The sequence below is a fragment of the Triturus cristatus genome, chromosome 4_2 (genome assembly GCF_964204655.1).
Source record: "Triturus cristatus chromosome 4_2, aTriCri1.1, whole genome shotgun sequence".
Lineage (NCBI taxonomy): Eukaryota > Metazoa > Chordata > Amphibia > Caudata > Salamandridae > Triturus > Triturus cristatus.
Window position 1 is genome coordinate 780,237,710 of NC_140586.1, and position 19,386 is coordinate 780,257,095.

At 47.9% G+C, this 19,386-nt stretch overlaps 1 protein-coding gene across 1 annotated transcript in view; it reads right to left on the reverse strand.

Annotated features, from left to right (window-relative positions):
• Nucleotides 1-19,386, reverse strand: part of LOC146835036 (cytochrome P450 4B1-like) — a 281,992-nt gene that overhangs the window by 20,100 nt on the left and 242,506 nt on the right. The gene's annotated exons all lie outside the window — the stretch shown is intronic.

Consider the following 19,386-nt stretch of genomic DNA (forward strand, 5'->3'; position numbering starts at 1 on the left):
TATCTATTTAGGCAGTTGTTTTGGAAACCAGTGGTTGTGAAAGAAATCTACTCTGTAGCACTGATACATCACTTGTATTTTCAAACAGAAGGTGAGCTATGACTACTTTATTTAGGCCACCTTTGTGAGCACTGTTACTCCGGGGAACGGAAGCTCTCATTTTCAGTTACCCTTTTTTTGGTTTTTACTAAAATAAAAAGTGAGCCCGTCCCGAGACCGACTTTTGCCCCAGGGACCCCATCCCCCAGGGATAGGTGTGGCATCGTAGAATGTTTCTCACGTTGCCTGGACAAAAGGAATGTTTATGATTGAGGGGTTTGGAATGATGTGAAGGAGAGAAGCAGTTGAAGCCAGCTTTCGATGCTTACAGCAGCTTCTGGTGGATGGGATCTTTTACTTGCAATAAACTTGAAGAACCCGCAATTATCACTGACTCTAAGTGCCTCTTTACACTTGGCGACGAGGATGGCCTATCTTTATTTTTTTTAATTATAAAGTAGAGAGGGCCGTGCCCACCCTCCCCTAGCCGATTTCGGCCCCGGGGATCCCATCCCCCAAATCCAGCCAATTGTTTTCTACATTTAAAAAAAAAATTATTGGGGGGGGCTGAACGGCCCCTCCTCCCCATGCCAATTTCAACCCCGAGGACTCCATCCCCGGGGGCCCGGGCAATTTCTAGTTGTATGTTTTATTTTTAGTAAGGAAGGGGGGCCAAACGGCCTTTCTCCCCAGCCCATCCTCGGGGCTTCACCAACTCATTGGGAACCGTGTGGGGAACCTTAAGGCCCCTGCGGTCCATGCTGGTTCCCCGCCTACTGCAGGAGCTGGCATTGCTTTTGGGCAGAGGGAGCTGCAAACATGCATTTCAATGCTCTTGCTTCTATGAAGCGAAGCAGAGTTTGCTATGGCTTGGTGGGATCAATGCTCCTGCCAAGTCATGGCAAACTGCACCCCAGGACATTGCTGAAGCCGGCCCTGGGGAATGGCGGTCCGCAGGGACATGGAGGGCTCCTGGAGGGGGGCTGCGCGTCCCCCTCCAACAATATTTAACCCCCGGGGAGGTGGTGGTCCCTGGGGCAGTGTGTGGGGTGGCTCATTCACCCCCACACTTTAGCTTTAAATACAGCCCCTGGGAGGTGGTGATCCCCATGACCATGACCATGTCATGAGTGATATAATATGTGAGGTCATAAGCTGTGCATTGTGGGGGCACGAGTTATAGTTAGCTCAGCTAACTATAACTGATGAATTTCTCTGGTTTTGTATTAGTGAATTTCTACGTTTTTTTAAATGCTAATTGTTAATTATAATGTTCATGTAACCTTTGGTTTTTTTAATATCTAAGGTATTTCAAAATTCTATTTCTAAATTGTAACATCCATTTTTTTTAAGCGAACCTCTAAGAGTTTCGTACTTTCTTTCTATAATTGGAAATTGTGTATTATATACTACTCATTTCAAAATGTAAAAAATTTCATTCTGAACATTGCCCTACACATATGCCTATATACATAGTTCTTTGAAAACATGTTTAAACTTATATTTTTGTACTAAGTTTCTTTAAAAAACATTTTTCAGACCTATTTTCGGTTTTTGCGGTTATTCGGGACGTCGCGATGATGTCGTTAACCGCAAAGATCATGCCTTTTCCATAAAGTGAAAACGCACATATGCACACATACTACACTATTTTATGCACTAGGGGTTTCTTACAGTATTCTGTAAAGTCATGTTTTTGTAGAGTATTTCTATAAAAACCATCTGTAAAACCTATTTAATTTTTTCGCAGTGACGGCGGAGATCTTGATGATGTTGGTAAGCGCGATTCCCCTGGACACGCCGCGAAAGAGGAAAGCAAATGCAGACATTCAATGACCACCAACACATTTAAAAATAATATGTAAAAAAAATCCATTCTGAACATTGCCCTACACACATTACTAAATACATACTTCTTTCAAAGCATATTAAAACTCATATTTTTGTACTAAGATGCTTTAAAAACCATTTTTCAGACCTCTTTTCCATTTTTGCAGTTATTCGGGATGTCGTGATGACGTCATTAACCGAGACGATTGTGCTTTTCTCATAAAGTGAAAACACATATATGCACACACATTACAGTATTCTGCACATGAGAGGTTTATTACTGTACACTTCAAACTCATGTTTTTCAACAGTATTTCTAGAACAACCATCTCTAAAACCTATTTTCCATTTTCGCTGTGAGGCCGGAGATCGCGATGACGTCGGTCATCGCTATCCCTACGGTTATGTCACAAAAGCTGAAAGCAAAAGCAGGAATTCAATAGCCACCACCGCATAAAAAAATTATAACCATATAATTAATTCTTACCATCACAGTAGATATCTCACTATATAAATAACTCTATTAAAACGTTTATCAATAGCTCTATAACAATGCATACTAATGATTCATTGATATATTTTTTAAATATTTCCACCAATATTTGCGACTATGTCGATAGTCACGATGTCCCTGCAATGGCACATAGGGGCCGCGTTAGCAGTCTCGGTGGCGTCGCAATTTTCACTCATGATAAAATTTTGGACACATAACTTCTGTCACTACCACCTCCATTTCTTAACCATGGGGTCAGAGTATCTCCACCCTGACCCCTTATGTGAGCACAGAGTTTCAGCCCTGGGAACCGTACCCAATAGATAAAATTGTGGTTGCAACTTTCTATTCAGGTTGCCTCCAGTCAATCAGAGCATTCTTGTTGGCACGTGCATTCGTGATTACTTGCGAAACCATCACAAAATGTCTGCGGCCAGCGATATCACTATAAGTTCACCATACATTTCTCAAAAACTACTGAACGGATTTACACCAAATAAGCAAAAGGCACTTCCTTGAACAACATCTACCGCCCTGCCAAATTTGGTATAAAACCGATCAGCGGTTCGGCCTGTAGTGTTGGCTAAATGGTCCTATGGGCATTAACATAACATATGGACCTTATTTAGCTCCACAAATTCTCGGTCCCCACTAGTCTGATCACCCCCAAACTTTCCCAATCAATAGTACCCACCGTAACAATTTTTTTTTTTTTTTTTTTTTTTTTTTTTTTTTGAAACCGTTTATTGCAGTTTATAGAAGTTACAGGTATGGGCCTACAACCACACGGCCGGCCGCTAGAGCATCAAAAGCATATTACATACATACAGCAAAAACTTTCTCAGCGGTGCACAGTAGGAAGACAGGAGTGATCAATGGTGCAGGCCTCACAGCTCCATGCCCACAGTACGGTTCCATTTTCTTAAAGCAAAACAACGTGAACAAACCACAACCGCAAGGCAACCCTCGATCCAAAGTGACAACACGTGCTCCATAAGTGGGGGATCCAAACCAGCAGCAAAATTCTGAAGAGGGGGACGGGAGTAGATCAGGGACTGGGGGACCGCGCGCCCGCGGCCAAGGGAGGGGCGCCATCTAGGGAGACGGAGCCGGCGAGGCCGCCGGTAGCAGCGGCGGCTCACAAATACCCCCGCGGTAGGCGTTCCAGGGGCCCCAGAGTTTCATCCACGCCCCAGGCTTACCCCTCGCCACATACACCACCTTTTCACGAAACATACACCAATCCATATGCTCTTTCCAGGCCGACACCGCAGGGGGCCTCTGGGATCCCCACAATTGGGCAATATCACGCTTGGCTATCATGTATCCCAGAGTCACCCACCGCGCCTGCGGGACCGAGTAGTCATTTGGTTCCCAGACATTCAGCAAGCATCTCCTCGCTTCAGGCAGCAGCGCGACACGCGTAACCATGCGTAGAACCTCATGCACACCACGCCAGAATCGCTCCACCTTCGGGCACTCCCACAGTATATGCATGAAAGTCGCCAACGCACCACAGCCACGCTTACACATTCCATCACCGGCAAAACCCATACGTAAAAGCCTTGGCCCCGTCATGTAGACCCGGTGAAGGATCTTGAGCTGGACGAAACGAAGGCGAGCCGGGATGGCCACCTCTTTCGGAGAGGCCACCGCGGAGATCCAATCCTCGTCGTCCAGCTCCAGCCCGTCGGCAACCCAAGCCTCGCGGAGACTAGTCAGCAGACACGATCTATCGTTAATCAATTTTTTGTATATGAGGGAGATCGTGCTGTCCGGGACATGGCCATCTAGCACTCTGTCCTCCAGGGGGGAAGACTCCGGAATGGATGCAACATCCGGGAAGACGGAGCCCAGCGCATGGCGGACCTGTAGGTACCGAAAGTACTCACTGCCCTGCAGCTGAAACTCCGCCTGCAGCGTCTCAAAAGTTTTGAATCCCCCCCTCGTCCAGAGATCTCCCACCGTGCTGATTCCGATCGTGTCCCACTTCTCGAAGCCCTTCGACGTCCACAGGGAGCCCAGCCTCTCAGATGCATACAGCGGAGACGCTCGGGTCAAACGGTCCTTCCACCCCATAGCTGCATTAGCCGCGTGCCAGACACGCACCATGACACGCGTCGGTCCCGTCAAACGGGAGTCGGGCGCGCCAGAGTAGAGCGCTCGATTATAATCGGCACCGGGCAGAAGCGTCCTGTCCATCTCAAATGCCGGGTTCAAGGCGGGCCCGTAAAGGCCATGATTAATTGCAGCTAGTTGGGAGGCCCAGTAATACCGTTTGATGTCCGGGAGGGCGACCCCTCCATCGTACCACGGGAGCGTCAATTTAGCCAGAGCAATACGCGGCCTCCCATCCCAGAACAGGCGCCGCTGGAGGCCCTCCACCTCGCGAAAGTAGCGTGCCGGGACCAGGTCCATGGTATTCTGAAGGGCGTAGAGGAAGCGCGGCAGGGACATCATTTTAAATAAGGCCGCTCGGCCGAGCGGCGAGAGCGGCAGACGCCGCCAGCGCACCACGTCCTCCCTCAGACGCTGGAGGGGGGGCAGCAAGTTCCGCTCATAGCGGGCCTCCGGGTCAAGAGTGATATATATACCCAGGTACCGGAAACCCTGGGAGGCAATCTGGATCGGACAGTCCCGTGGCAAGACCGGGGCCTCCCCGGAGAGCACATAGACACAGGATTTCGCCCAGTTGATGACCAGGCCTGAGTTGCGACCGAAGGAGCGCAAAACATCAACCAGGACGATCAGTGACTTGCGCGGGGAGGCGAGATACAAAAGGATATCGTCAGCATAGAGGGACACGCGGTCCTCATGCTCTGGGGTCCAGCGGAGACCACGGATAGAAGGGTGCCACCGCAACCACTCCGCCAGGGGCTCCATGGCCAGGGCGAACAGGAGAGGCGACAGGGGACAACCCTGTCGCGTGCCCCGTCCCAGCGCGAATGGGGCAGATACTCGCCCATTCACCACCACCTGCGCCAACGGGCCCGAATATAGCAATTTGACCCAGCTGACGAAACCCGGGCCGAACCCAAACTTCGCCAGCATCGCCCAAACATATGGCCATTCGAGCGTATCAAACGCCATGGTGGCGTCCAAGGACGCCAAGATGGCCGGCTCCCGCACAAATGGGACACGCGCGAGCACCCCGTGTAAGCGCCGCAGATTAAGCGCCGTGTTGCGGTGTGGTATAAAGCCCGATTGGTCTTGGTGGACCAAATCGCCCACCACGCCAACCAACCGGTTGGCCAACACCTTGGCGAGGATTTTGGGCTCCGCGTTCAGGAGCGAAATCGGCCTATAGGATGTGACCCGCTCACGGGGCTTCCCCTCCTTATGGATCACCACAATTGTAGCCAGACGCTGGTCCGGCGGGAGGGAGCCCTGCGAGTGGGCCGCAAGGAACATCGCGCGCAGGTGGGGCGCCAACACATCCGGGCGTAGCTTGTATAGCTCAATGGGAATACCATTGGGGCCCATGGCCTTGCCGGATGCAACCGAGCGAATAGCCGAGGCAATTTCGTCCGAGGTGGGCGGGGCATCCAGCGAATCCCTGTCCTCCACCGTAAGGGAGGGCAGTGCGATGTCCCGAAGCAAGGCATGGGAATCTTCCTCCGAGCAGGGAGAAACCGGGGAGTAGACTTCGCGGAAATAATCCGCGAAGCAGGAGACAATGGCTTCCGGCTCAGTGACGCACACACCATCCACGCTCTCAATCAAAGGCACCACGCGGCTCGCTCTTTCCCTCTTGTCCAACCACGCAATCAATTTGCCAGCCTTGTCACCCACATCATACAATCGCCCCTGCTGCTCTCTACTGAGGCCCCTGGCCGCCTCCGTGACGAGGGCCCGATAGGCCGCCTGCTTTAAGTGCAAAACATGCAACTTGGCGTCTGTTACCCCGCTCCCCAGGTCACCCTCCAGTTCTGCAATCTCGGCCTCAACCCGGGTCACCTTCTCCCGCTCGCGCCGCCGGGCATTGGAAATAAAGGAGAGAGCCTCCCCTCTAAGAACCACCTTGAAAGCCTCCCACAGGGAGATGGCAGACGGGACCGACCCCACATTCTCATCGAAATAGCGCTGTAAGGCTTTGATCAAGTCGGCACGAATGGTGGGGTCGCGCAAATACCATGCATTGATCGGGGCCACTCCGCCATCCCCCCTCGGGAAGACATCGAAATGCAACAACAATGGGGAGTGGTCTGAGATACCCCGTGCCAAATGGCGCACCTCCCCCACCCTCCCTGCCTGGGCCGCCGGGACAAGGATGTAATCAAGCCGCGAGAGGCTACCATGGGCCCCCGAGTGGAAGGTGTACTGTTGCAATACGGGATGCTTTAAGCGCCAGCAATCCACCAGGCCCAGCGTGTCTAAAAGGCCGGGCAGCCACGCCTGTGCCCGGGGGAGGTCCCTAGGGGGATGGCGATCCATAGACCCAGAGGCAACCGCGTTAAAGTCCCCTCCAACCACCAACAGGCCACCCGGAAGGTCCAGAAGGAGGCGCCCCAGGTCCGCAAATGTAGTGGCTTGTAACCCAGGCGGGACGTACACTGATATAAAGATAAACACTCTACCCTCCATTCGTCCCACCAGAACAGTGTAACGTCCCCTCTCATCATGGCGCACCTCGTCAATCTCCAACGGGAGCGAGTTCTTGACCATAATACCCACCCCCCGCGAGCCCGAAGTGAAGCCGGAGTGGGCCGCCAAACGATATCCCCGCCGATTCATTGCATGAAAGGTGTTACCTATAAGGTGTGTCTCCTGCAGGAAGACAACATCTGGAGAAATACGTTTTAAATACTGCAGGACCACACCACGCTTAATCCTATCCCCCAGGCCGTTAACATTCCATGACAACACAATCAAATCCCTACCCCCCATCATACGTCAAAACAATCGGTCGCCCCCCACCGAGCATCTTAAAAACAACAAAACGGTTGCGGGTTTGCCTTGCGGTGCTAACAAACAACACACCCCCCCCACCCCCCGGTCCCAACAAAACTCCCCCCTCCCTGCACCCCTGCATGAGCCCAGACAGCCCCCCCAAAGTGCAGTGTGCCTGTCGCCCCATAGCTAAGTACTAACTAGTCCCCCCGAGGAGGAGGGAAGCCCCCAGCAGACCCCACCCGACCTCCATGGGAGGGGAACATACGAAAGCAATATATGGTAAAGGAACAATATCCAGAGCAAGGCCTATACAGTCACCCCTCAATTCTGATCCGGCGGGCCCTCCCCGCCAGCCGCGCCCCCCCCACCCCGATCTCCAGGCAAAGTATCTAACCAGTCCCCAGCCACCTCGGGCCGGTCGAAGAAGTGCGTACGGCCATCCACCTCCACCCTCAGCTTAGCCGGAAAGAGCATTGAGTACTTGAGGTTTAGGTCCCTTAGGCGACGTTTAATACCAAGAAAGCTCTGTCGCTGCTTCTGGACCGCCGGAGTAAAGTCTGGGTAGAAGTGTACATCCATGTTGTCCAGCCTGACCGGTCCCTGTTGCCTGGAGGTCTGGAGGATGGCGTCTCTGTCCCGGAAATTAAAAATCCGGGCAATAATAGGCCGCGGCGGGGCACCGGTCTTAGGGCGGCCCCCAGGGACCCGGTGAGCACGCTCCACCGCAAAAAGCTTACTCAGCCCCCGGGGCTGGAGATGGGTCAGGATCAGTTCTTCCACGAAGAGATCTGCCGCCTCCGCCTCCCGGCCCTCCGGCACACCAATAATGCGAACATTGTTCCTCCGGGCCCGACCCTCGGAATCCTCCAGTCGCCGGTCCATCAGGGCGCTCGCCTGGCCAAGCCGGCGCACCTCCTTCTGGAGGGCCACCACGTCCGTAGTGAGGCTCGTTGTGGTGTGGGCCAGGGAGTCAACTCGGTCGTTCGTTTTTGACAAGTCTGCCCTCACAAGGCCCACATCCACCAGGACCGAGTCAATTTTTTGCGCCAAGGTGTCGAAACGCTGGTCCACTGAGGCCTTCATCTCTGCGATGGCGCCCATGACGTCCCGGAGGGTCAGATCCACCGGTTGGGCAGGCGCCTCCGTCGGGCCCACCAGGGATGACCGCGATGTCTCCGGAGAACCCTTCTGGAGCGTATAGCGATCCATACTATTGGCCTGGTGCGCCGTGCCACGGCGGGTTGTCTTCATCTTCGCCCGGTCGCCATCTTGTTTGGTGGACATGCTGGCCCTTCCACCGTCGTATCAAGATCTCCAAACGGGCCGCCACACCAAATCACGGGTGTCAGGGGGGGGGGCGGGGGCGACCACCGGGCCGCGGGTCAACCCACCGCCGGCGGGTCAGCCGGGCACCTGGACAAGGCAACACCACCGCACCCCGCTCCGCAGCCCGACCCCGCCTGAGGCAAGGAGGGCGCAAAAGCGAAAGTGAAAGTGCGGGGTACGCGAGTCGCCCAGCCCCGCTCGCCGCTGTTATTCACTTCGTCCCCGGATCGCCCCACTACTCCAATCCGGGGGGCCCGCGAGGAGAAGGCCGCAACCTTCAATCGATGCTCCCACCGGTGTTCGGGGTCCGATTCGAGCCCAAAAAACGGGTGGCGCCTCAGCTCGGGTTCACCGACACAGTCCCCTCAACAAGAACAGGATATCGGCAGGATTAATTCAGGAGGTCGCGGAGGTCCTCGGGAGCCTCGCACCTACGCGGCCATCTTGGTTGCGCGCTAGGCTCCTCCTCCCGTAACAATTTTTGAGAACAATTTCATGCAGATTGGTCAAACGATGCCAAGTCAAAAAATGCTTTTCCTATGGAAACTAGGTCCTAACTATAACTATCTACTTGCGACCGCCAGTAGGTATAGATAGGATGTAGTTTCTAAGGGAAGAGCGTTTTTTGTTTTGCCAATAACTTTGTCATTGTTTCACTCACCCATACAGCCACTGACACACACAGAAACACCCACACCGACACTCACACACAATACAGCCACTGACACATCCACTCACTCACCAATACATCAACTCACACAGCTTTTCACTCACCCACACAGCTACTCACACACCCACTTATACACCCATACAGCCACTTACATACTCATATACACAAGGATCCATACAGTGAAACAGCCACTCACTTAATTATATGTTAGAAGTAGTATCAATCAGTAGTAGTGCACATAGTATACAATTTAACTTTTGCCGTGGATTAGTATATATTTTTAACACCCATAAAGTCTTTAAAACACTTACACTCACTTGATGATGTCATCAGTGACGTCCTTTCAGATGTCATCAGTGATGTCATGGATCATGTCATGAGTGATGCAATATGTGAGGTCATAAGCAGTGCCTTGCGGAGATGTAAGTTATAGTTAACTCAGGTAACTATAACTGCTGAATTTCACTGGTTTTGTATGAGAGAAATCTGAGCCTAACTGAACCTTTGTTTTTTCAGTGAATTTCTAAGGTTTTTTAAAATTATATTTCCTAACTATACCGACTCTGTAACCTTTGGTTTTTCAAGTGAATATACATATTACATACTGCCGGCTACCAGTAGGTATTTATAGATAGGATGTAGTTTCCATAGGAAGAGCGTTTTTTCATTTCTTTGTGAAATTTCCAAAACTACTTTGCCACTAACTTTAACTGCTGTCTTGAAATGTTTGGGGTGATCTGTCAAGTGGGGGCTGAGAAAAAGGGGGCGGGGGGGTTCCATAACGTGTTTTCCCCATGTTAATTTCCATAGGAACTTTAGACATGGCTACAGCCCAAACTACTGAACAGAATTGTACCAATTTTGCAGAATGGTAGCTGTTGGTCCAGAAAGAAACTTTTATGTTAAATGGTGTAAATCCATTCAGCAGTTTTGGAGTTATTTAAAGAAATTTCCAGTTGTATATATGGAGGCCCGAAGTATTTGCGGCTCCGACGCAGAGCTACATGAAGCACACGGCAAGAGAAGGGCTCTTATAGTCTGACCTCAAGCTCAGGAAAATGTTGTGCCCACCATTTTATGCAGTGGAGGTGGTCTTGGAGGATGATTTTAGAAGCTGAAAAGCACAGGGTAGGAGTACCTTGACCCCATAGGTGTATTATAAGGGTATGTTAGACGCCCTTTATAAGTTTTAGAATGTGTAGGTAAGTTTTTTTCCATGTGGATGGAGTCGCGACTCCATCACGGTGTCTAGCGCGGACCCCCGTGTAACTTCACAGTGGAGGCGTGAACACACCGAAACCAATTTGTTTTAAAAAGGGCTGCCATTTTATGAAATGGTGGTTGGTCTAGAGGAATAGTTGTTAACTGGAAAGAATATGGAAGGGGTCAGGGTTGAAGTACTATGACCTCATGGGGCTATTGTACTTGTTATTGGTTTTATAATGTAATTCTTGGTGCTCAGCGTGCCCCCATGTAATGTCACGGTGGAGTCGGGAACTCCACTGAAATAAATTGAAAAAATATACATTTAAGCACTCACACATACATTAATGCATGCACTCACAGACTAACATAGACAGTCACACATCCAGTCACAGATGCACTCAGATACATGCACCCACTCACATATCCACTCTCACACTTGCATACCCTCTAATAGAGCCACTCACAGTCACACACCCACTCACGGACTGATAGACCCACTCACTGACCCACTGAGACACTCAAGCACTCACATACAGATCCACTGAGAGACTTACATAGCCATTCACAAACGCAGTCAGAGACTCATGCACCCACTTACAGAGTCACTCAGACAGGTATACGTCAACACAAGACCTATTTAGGCACTCATTCACCCACATACAGAGCCTCTCATAGACTCACACAGCCACTGATAGACCCACTCACAGACTTATGTACTCACTCACAGACCCACTCATAAACTCATGTACTCAGTGAAAGATGTACTCAGAGACTAATGCACCCAGATGCAGTCAGAGACTCATGCATGTACTTATAGTGTTATCCAGAGAGTCACTCACTCAGTCAGAAACCCAATCACAGACTCACAGAGCCACTCAGAGACCAACTCAGAGTTACAGACCCACTCACAGACACACTCACAGACCTACTCACAGATGCACTCACAGACCCATGCACCAACTCACAGACCCACTGAGACTGCCACACACCCACTCAAGACCCATTAGTCACTCACATGCCCACTCACAGCCCCACTCAGAGATTCATGCACCCACTCACAGACCTACTTACAGACTTATGCATCCAACCAGAGACCCACTCACAGACTCATGCACTCATTCAAAGACTCACTTATAGACTGATGGAGTCACTGAGAGACCTACTCAGAGACTCATGTATTCACTCAGAGACCTACTCAGACTGTCAAGCACTCACACACAGGCACTGTCAGAGACTCATTTACACACTCACAGGTCCTCTCAGTCAGCTACACTCCCACTGAATACCCATTTAGATGCTGAAGCACCACTTACAGACCCAGTCAGAGACTCACTCACCCACTCTCACACCCACTCACAGAGTTATGCAATCACTCACAGACCCACTCAGACTCATGGACTAAGTGACAGACAGACTCAGAGACGCATGCGTTCATACACAGATGCAGTTAGAGACACATGCATGTACTTGCAGAGTCATACAGAGAGATACTCACCCACTTAGAGACCCACTTACACACTCATAGACCCAGTCACAGACCTACTGAGACTCTCAAGCACTCACACACAGACCCACTCAGAGATTTACGTTCCCACTCACAGATGCATGAAGAGTTATGCGCCAAGTCCCAGACCCAATCAGATACTCATTCATCCAATCACAGACTCACTCACACTGTTACACACCCACATAAGACCCATTTAGACACACACCCAGTCTCAGACCGACTCACACACTCACGCACCCAGTAACAGACCACTCAGAGACTCACATACCCACTGAGAGATGCACTCAGATACTTATGCACCCACTCACAGACCCATTCACACACTCAGAAACCCATTTACAGAATCAGTCAGATAGTCAGTCTCCCACTGAGATAACCACTAATAGGTATAAAAATGAAAATGTAAGTTAAAAACTTAAAGGGAACTTTTACTTTCCATACAAAATTGAAAAAACCATACCAATTTAGCCAAGAAAAACAAAGGTAACAGAGGCATTATATATAAAAATACACGATAAAAAATCTTTAAAATTCACTTAAAAAATCTAAAGTTACAAAAATGTTATACTTTGGAATCTGATTTTTAAAAACCATAGAAATTCACTGAAATAAAACAAAGGTTACAGGGACATTATAGTTAGGAAATAGAATTTGAGAAACCTTAGAAATTCACTGAAAAACTAAAGGTTACAGGGAGGTTTTCGTTAAGCTCAGATCTCACTTGTACAAAACAAGTGATATTCAGCAGTTATAGTTACCTGAGCTAACTATAACTTATGCCCGGAAATGTACATGACCTCACAGATTACATCACTCATGACATGGGCAGTGACATCCCTAATTATATCATCAAGTGAGTGTAAGTGTTTTTAAGAATAGTTCATGGGTGTTAAACATATATACTAACCAATTACAAAAGTTAAATTAGTATACTAGGTGCACTACTACTGAGTAATTCTACTTCTAACTTATATTATGTGAGTGGCTGTGTGCCTGTATGTATCCTTCTGTGTATGGGTGTGTGAGTGGCTATATGGCTATGTAAGTGGGTGTGTGAGTAGTTGTGTGGCTGATTGTGATGCTGTGTGAGTGGTTCTATTGGTAAATGGGTGGGTGTGACAGTGGCTGTATGAGTGAGTGAATAGGGGTGTGAGTGACTCTATGGTTGGGTAACTGGGTGTATAGTGTAAGTTGCTGTATGGGTGAGTGAGTGGCTGTTTGAGTGGGTGTCTGGTTAAGTGAGTTGGTGGGTGGGTGGTTGTATTGGAGAGCGACTGTCTGTCAGTAAGCGGATGTGTGAGTGCTTGTATATAAGTAATTGTGTGGGTGTGTGAGTTAGTGATTGAATATGTAAGTGAGTGTGTTGACAGGCTGTACACATGAGTGAGTGGGTATATGAGAGGTTGTAGGTGAATAAGTGGGTGTGTGAGTAGCTGTATGGCTGAGTGTGTGGCAGCGTGAGTACCTGTATGGTGAGTGTTAGAAATGGGGGTCTCTAGTTGACAAGGGTTTGCACCTTTGTCCAAGTAAAGACCCTTCTACCAAGTCAGGGTACCGGGGATACATCTCTAAAATGACCCCTGCTCACCCCCTTGGCACAAGTAGACAGGCTTATCTCAGAGGCAGTGTGTAAAGCATTTGTTGACACATCCAGTATTACAGTGAAAACACTACAAATGGACACCACACCAGTTTAGAAAAATAGGTAATCTTTATATAAACCAAAACAAGTTCAAACAACAAAAATCCACAATACAGTAATCAAAAATGACTTTAAAATGGTAGAAAACAGTTCTGTTCCAAGAAAATGTTGGGTGCAACAGATTTCCACAAAGTATCTTGGATGCGTCGAAAAATGCTAGCAAAAAGGGTCGCAGAGAAGGTGATTCATCGGTTCCTTACACTCAGGGATGGTGATGCGTCAATGTTGTTGCTCCGGGGAAGGTGATGCATCGGTTTCTTACTGCGTGGGGAGGTGATGCATTGGTTTCTTACTGCGTCTCCCAACAATGCAACAGAGTTGGCGCTTCGATGCGATGCATCTGATACAGGCGATGCGTCGACTTTCACAGGTCTTACATTTTCCCATCCCCAAACAACCTGCAGAGGTCCAGAACACTGGCAGGCACCTCTCAGCAGGCCGGAACCCCCAGCAAAGGAGTTCAGGTGGAGAACTGGGGGTGAAGTCTTTGTGTCCCTGAGACTTCAGAACAGGAGGCAAGCTCTATTTCAAGCCCTTGGAGATCTTCCTCAAGCAGGGGACACAGCACACAGCAAAGTCCTTCTCCTCTCCTTGGCAGAACGTAGTCACTGCAGGTCAACCACAGACAGAAAACAGTACAGGGGCAGTATTCCTCCTCAGTTTCTCCAGCTCTTCTCCTTGGAAAAGGTTCCTCTTGATTCCCAGAATGATCGTTGAAGTCTTTTCTATCCCTAAGATTTCCAACAAGAGGCAAGCTCTACTTCAAGCCCTTGGAGAAACCTCTAACAGGAGGATGATGAAAGCACAGTCCAGTCCTTTCCCTGCCCAAGACAGAAACAACCACTGCAGGCCAACCCCAACAACACACCGCAAAGGGGCATCACTCCTCCTCCAGCTGCCCCGGTTCTTTCTCCTGGCAGGTTCCTATATTCAGCAGTAATCTAAAGTTCAGGGGTCTGGGCCCCACTTTTATTAGCACAAATTCCTTTGTTCTCTGGTGGCAGAGAAGGTCTTTGCCCAGTCAAAACCAGTTCTCTCCTCTCTGGGTCAGCTGCTCAGCAGGAGGTGGAGACAGCATTGTCCCAGGCAGACCAGGCCCATTCAGGTGTGAAAGAAATCTCCTCCCCTTACTCTAAATGCAGCCCAGGCCTATTCAGCCGAGCACTGACTCATTCTGGAAAGGCAGGGCACACATTAACCCCTCCACCTGGTGGCTGTCTGAGAGAATGCACATCCACAGCCCCTGTCATTCAAAAGCCACACAGTCAATCCACAAACCTAGCAGAGGCACACAGGAATGCAAAGCAAGAAAATACCCACTTTCTAAAAGTGGTATTTACAAACACACAATATAAAAAACTTTTACTAAAATATGCATTTTTATATTCTGAGTTCAGGCAAACTAAACTCCATCTTGTCCCAATGGGAATAAACTCCCATTTTATCCTATGGGACAGATAGCCTTTCAATAGTGAAAAACAAAATTGGCAGTAGTTCAATATCAGGACATGCCACAAACATCAGGGCATGTCCTACCTTTCATACAAGCTGCACCCTGCCCACAGGGGTACCTTGGGCCTACCTTAGCGTTGACACATATAAGAAAAGGGAAGGTTAGGGCCTGGCAAGTGGTGCACTTGCCAGGTCGACATGGCAGTACCAGACTGCGCACAGACAAGCAAGGGCACACGCCATGAACAAAGCCCTTATGCTGAGTTGCAGCACACCGTCACGTCCCATGGTGTGCCACTGAAGAGGGCGTCTGACATTTGACGTGACGGCGTGCGGCAACTGAGCATAAGGACTTTGTTCATGGCGTGTGCCCTTGGTTTGGCATAATCTCCACCTCGGAGTGCATCCCACCTCGGGACAACTCTTTTTGCATTTTGCATAGCGGCTAGCCTGGTTGCGGGATTGCACCACCGCGGCCCCTTTATTGGGACAGTTAACTGTGGAACAGGAGGTGCCTGTTATATGCAGGGGTGCCGGCATGTACATCAGCAATCCTTTTAAAGAAATTTTTTTATGTGAGTGCCGGCAGAAACCCACTTGGGTTTTACTGAACCACCAGTCCCAGAAAGCATTGCTTCAGGTGTTTCACCTGAGCATAATTATTATGGGGATTTACTGGTGGTTGCCGCATACCGTCACGTCACATGGTCTACCACTGAAGAGGGTGTTGGCCCAAAACGCTTCAGGCAGGAAACCAAAAAAGGAGTTTGTTCATGCCGTGTGCCCTTGCTTTGGCGTAATCTCCACCTGGGAGTGCATCCCACCTAGGGGCAACTCTTTTTGCATATTGTATAGTGGCTAGCCTGGTTGCGGGATTGAACCACCGCGAAACTCTTGCGGGTCTGCGGCTGCTTTATTGGGGCAGCTAACTGTGGAACAGGAGGCGCCTGTTATCTGCAGCGGTGTAGGCACGAACATCGGCAATCCTTTTAAAGACATTTTTTAATGTGAGTGCCGGCGGCGACCCACTTGGGTTTTACTGAACCACCAGTCCCAGAAAGCATTGCTTCAGGTGGTTTTAGGGCTTAGAGGTGAGTAAGGGTACAGGGTATTAAAGGTGTTTTTAGGGTCTATCAGTGATAGGAGTATATGGTGGTAGCAGTAATTAATAAAGTGGGGTGTTTGCGGGAGTTCCCCTCCCACAAAAATAAAAATAATGCATTTTGAAAAAATGAGGGGTTTGTGGATCTCCACCCAAGAAAAAGATATTACCTGTGTGGTAAAGATGTGCATGGTAAAGGCAGATGCATGGTTAATGCATGTGCTATCAAAAATGCATGGTAAAGGTATTCATGATAAATGGCTGTGGTGAAACCCACCCTGATGTTGATAGTTAGCCAAGTGCAGTATTAGACTGCCACTGGTCACAGGTAAGTGTGTAGGCTGTTTTTTGGAATAATTGTGGACCAGTTTTATGGATTGCTGTGCCAGTTTTAACTGTTGATTTCCCTTATATTCTGATATTAAAACAAACATTGCCTTCATCAAACACAAATTCATGCAGTCTTCTATACCTTACAAAACACTTTTACAGCAGGTCTTTACTATTACAAAACTGCCCCAATTTTCAAACATGGGACACTTTTTTAGAGTTTAATAATGGGGGGGGTCACATTTTTATTTTCGTGCCCAGGACAACTGTCTGCCCCAGTCTGATCCTTTCAAAGTGCAACTGTATACATATAAATGATACTCATGGATTTAAAAAGTGGCTTTATCATGAGAGGCTGGCATTTTTTGTTTCTAGAGGTCATCACGTTGTTTGCCATGTAAGCTACTTGAATCAGAGCTTTTGCACACTAGTTTAAAGTCTTTAGCAGCCCTCAATGAAATGACCATACTGAGTCTTTTGGATATTTGGTAAAGCAAAGATGGTCTCTGCATTGACTGAGTTAATTTACTTGGTGTTATCTCACAATAAATATCTCTGGTTTTAAACGATTCCCGAAGAACTGATTTTTGAACATCCATACCTCTGTTCCTGACCAGGAAATTGGTGTGCTGACATAGGTGTTATCTATTGAAATGTTTTAGGTCAGGTCACCACATCATATCAGCTTGCACCATGGTCCTTCATAATGATACAACTTCCGAAGCATCTGTTTTTTATTAGCATGTAGATTTACAATTAATTTTATCCTTGTTTAGTTTGAGTCATTTGTCTATTTTCTGCAATGTAAGAATGTTGTATTCTTCCACACCAATTCCTATTTTAAATAGTAAACATACAGTACTTCTGGGACTTATTATAGGATAATACATATGGGAACTGCAACAATTAAAGCAGCAGTGCATGTACTCAAAAAGACCATAGAGCAAGTTTTAGACCTCGGAAAATCATTGACAGAGGCTTGGTCACGTAACTTGTTGAGGTGAAAGGTGATGGAACCAACAAACTTTTCAGTTTTTCTTCACTTGTTCTGACCAGGTATTTGGGGAACAGGAATTCACAGAGCATTAAACTGTGGGGATGATGACAACAGATGATACTAGACCAAGTAACAAACCAGGTTCTATGGTGTGGTTAGACAAATGGTAATCTTTCCAATGCATCAACACCCTGACTGCAAACCCCTTTAAGGATAGCAAATCACAAATCTCCAGATCCTTCTAATGGAACTGGAAGTCCAAATGTACCTGTGGTGATGGGGGAAAGGATTGCTTAGGAAAGGGACCAAGACAAAATTCAAAAGAGGACCTGCAAAATAAGATGACTGTGGTCTGACTGGGGAAGCATAAACCTATACCTTGTTATTGGAAAAAGGCCAAAAGCAGCACAGTGACTATTAGTATCACTCAATCATTTTATAGGTGTGTCAAGTGATCAACTGCTTGAAGAACTGGCTGAATATATTTGGTAAATTGGGTCTTGCTATGCTCGTGGGCCTTGTGTAAAGTTTCTTGCATCCTTCAGTTTACCTTTGTATAGTATATTATACTGACTTTACTAGAAGTAACTTACCTTTGTGAATACAGAAAAGTAGTAAAGTTAGACTTTTGCTCTAAGTTTACCTAAATGAATGCCAAAAAGTAGTAAAGTTAGACTTTTGGTCGAAGTTTATCTTTGTGAATACTGAAAAGTAGTAAACTTACACAAAAGTGTAAGATTACCTTTGTGAATCGAGCCCAAGCAATATAAAAGGCTTATAAACTCAGATGTCAATTACCTATTCTTATGCTAAAATGATTACAGAATTCACAGTCAGACAAAATTAGGACAAATTAGTACATATTTTAATACACAATAAGAGAGTTCAGTAATTCCCAAGACTTCTCTGATGGTGATGGGTTTTTTATTTCTATTAACTTCCCTTGAAAACAGAATTACGGCCTGATTTACAAAGGACATGCACACTTGTGGCAGAGGCCCGCAGTCATGGGGAAGTCTCCGCACTCTGGATGGAATCTCTGAATGAGAATTCTCATTGTGGAGACTACACCCCGATTCCTAACAAAATAGCAGCACCTTTTGAAGATGGCTTGATTGAGGAATTTGAGTTTGGGTGGTTCATTGCAAGTCAGTTTTCACTGCTCATAGTCTTATCCACGTCCTCCCCCACTGCTTCATTCTAACTCCCCCTGTTAAAAGTCCTTTGATCGCTATTCCAAGAACCTTGCTGGAACAGAGCACATGCACAGCTTGAGGTGTGGTGGTGAGGGTGCCGAACAATATGGCCACCTCTCACTTGTGAAACGTGTGGTGCTCTGGCAAGACTATTCTTGCAAGCATCACATGCCACCCAACTCCGTGTGTCCCGGTCTGGCCTACCACACCATGCACCTAGTATCAAATTGCAGGACCCACTGTTGCCACAAGGAATGTCTAGGGAATGCTTGGGGTGTACCTGAAGTACTTGAGAGGCAATAGCAACACCAAAAATTATAACACTTGCTCAGAGCACATAACCTCATCAGCAGTTTGTACTCCTCTCTCTTCATTTATAAAATACATAATACTATTCATTCTTTAAAATAAATAGACCACTAGATGATTTCACAATCATTGAATATGCACCACAACGTCCTAGTACAATAGTATGCATCTGAGGACATTCAACACTATGATTATCAGAATGATTTGGAAAGGTAGCAGCTGTACCAATCTAAGGGATTAGTGCACCTATGTTAAGGATTGTGCATACATATTCTGTAATGTAAAAACTCTCGGGCTGGTTGAACTCTCTGAACATGCACCTTTGGTTCCTGGC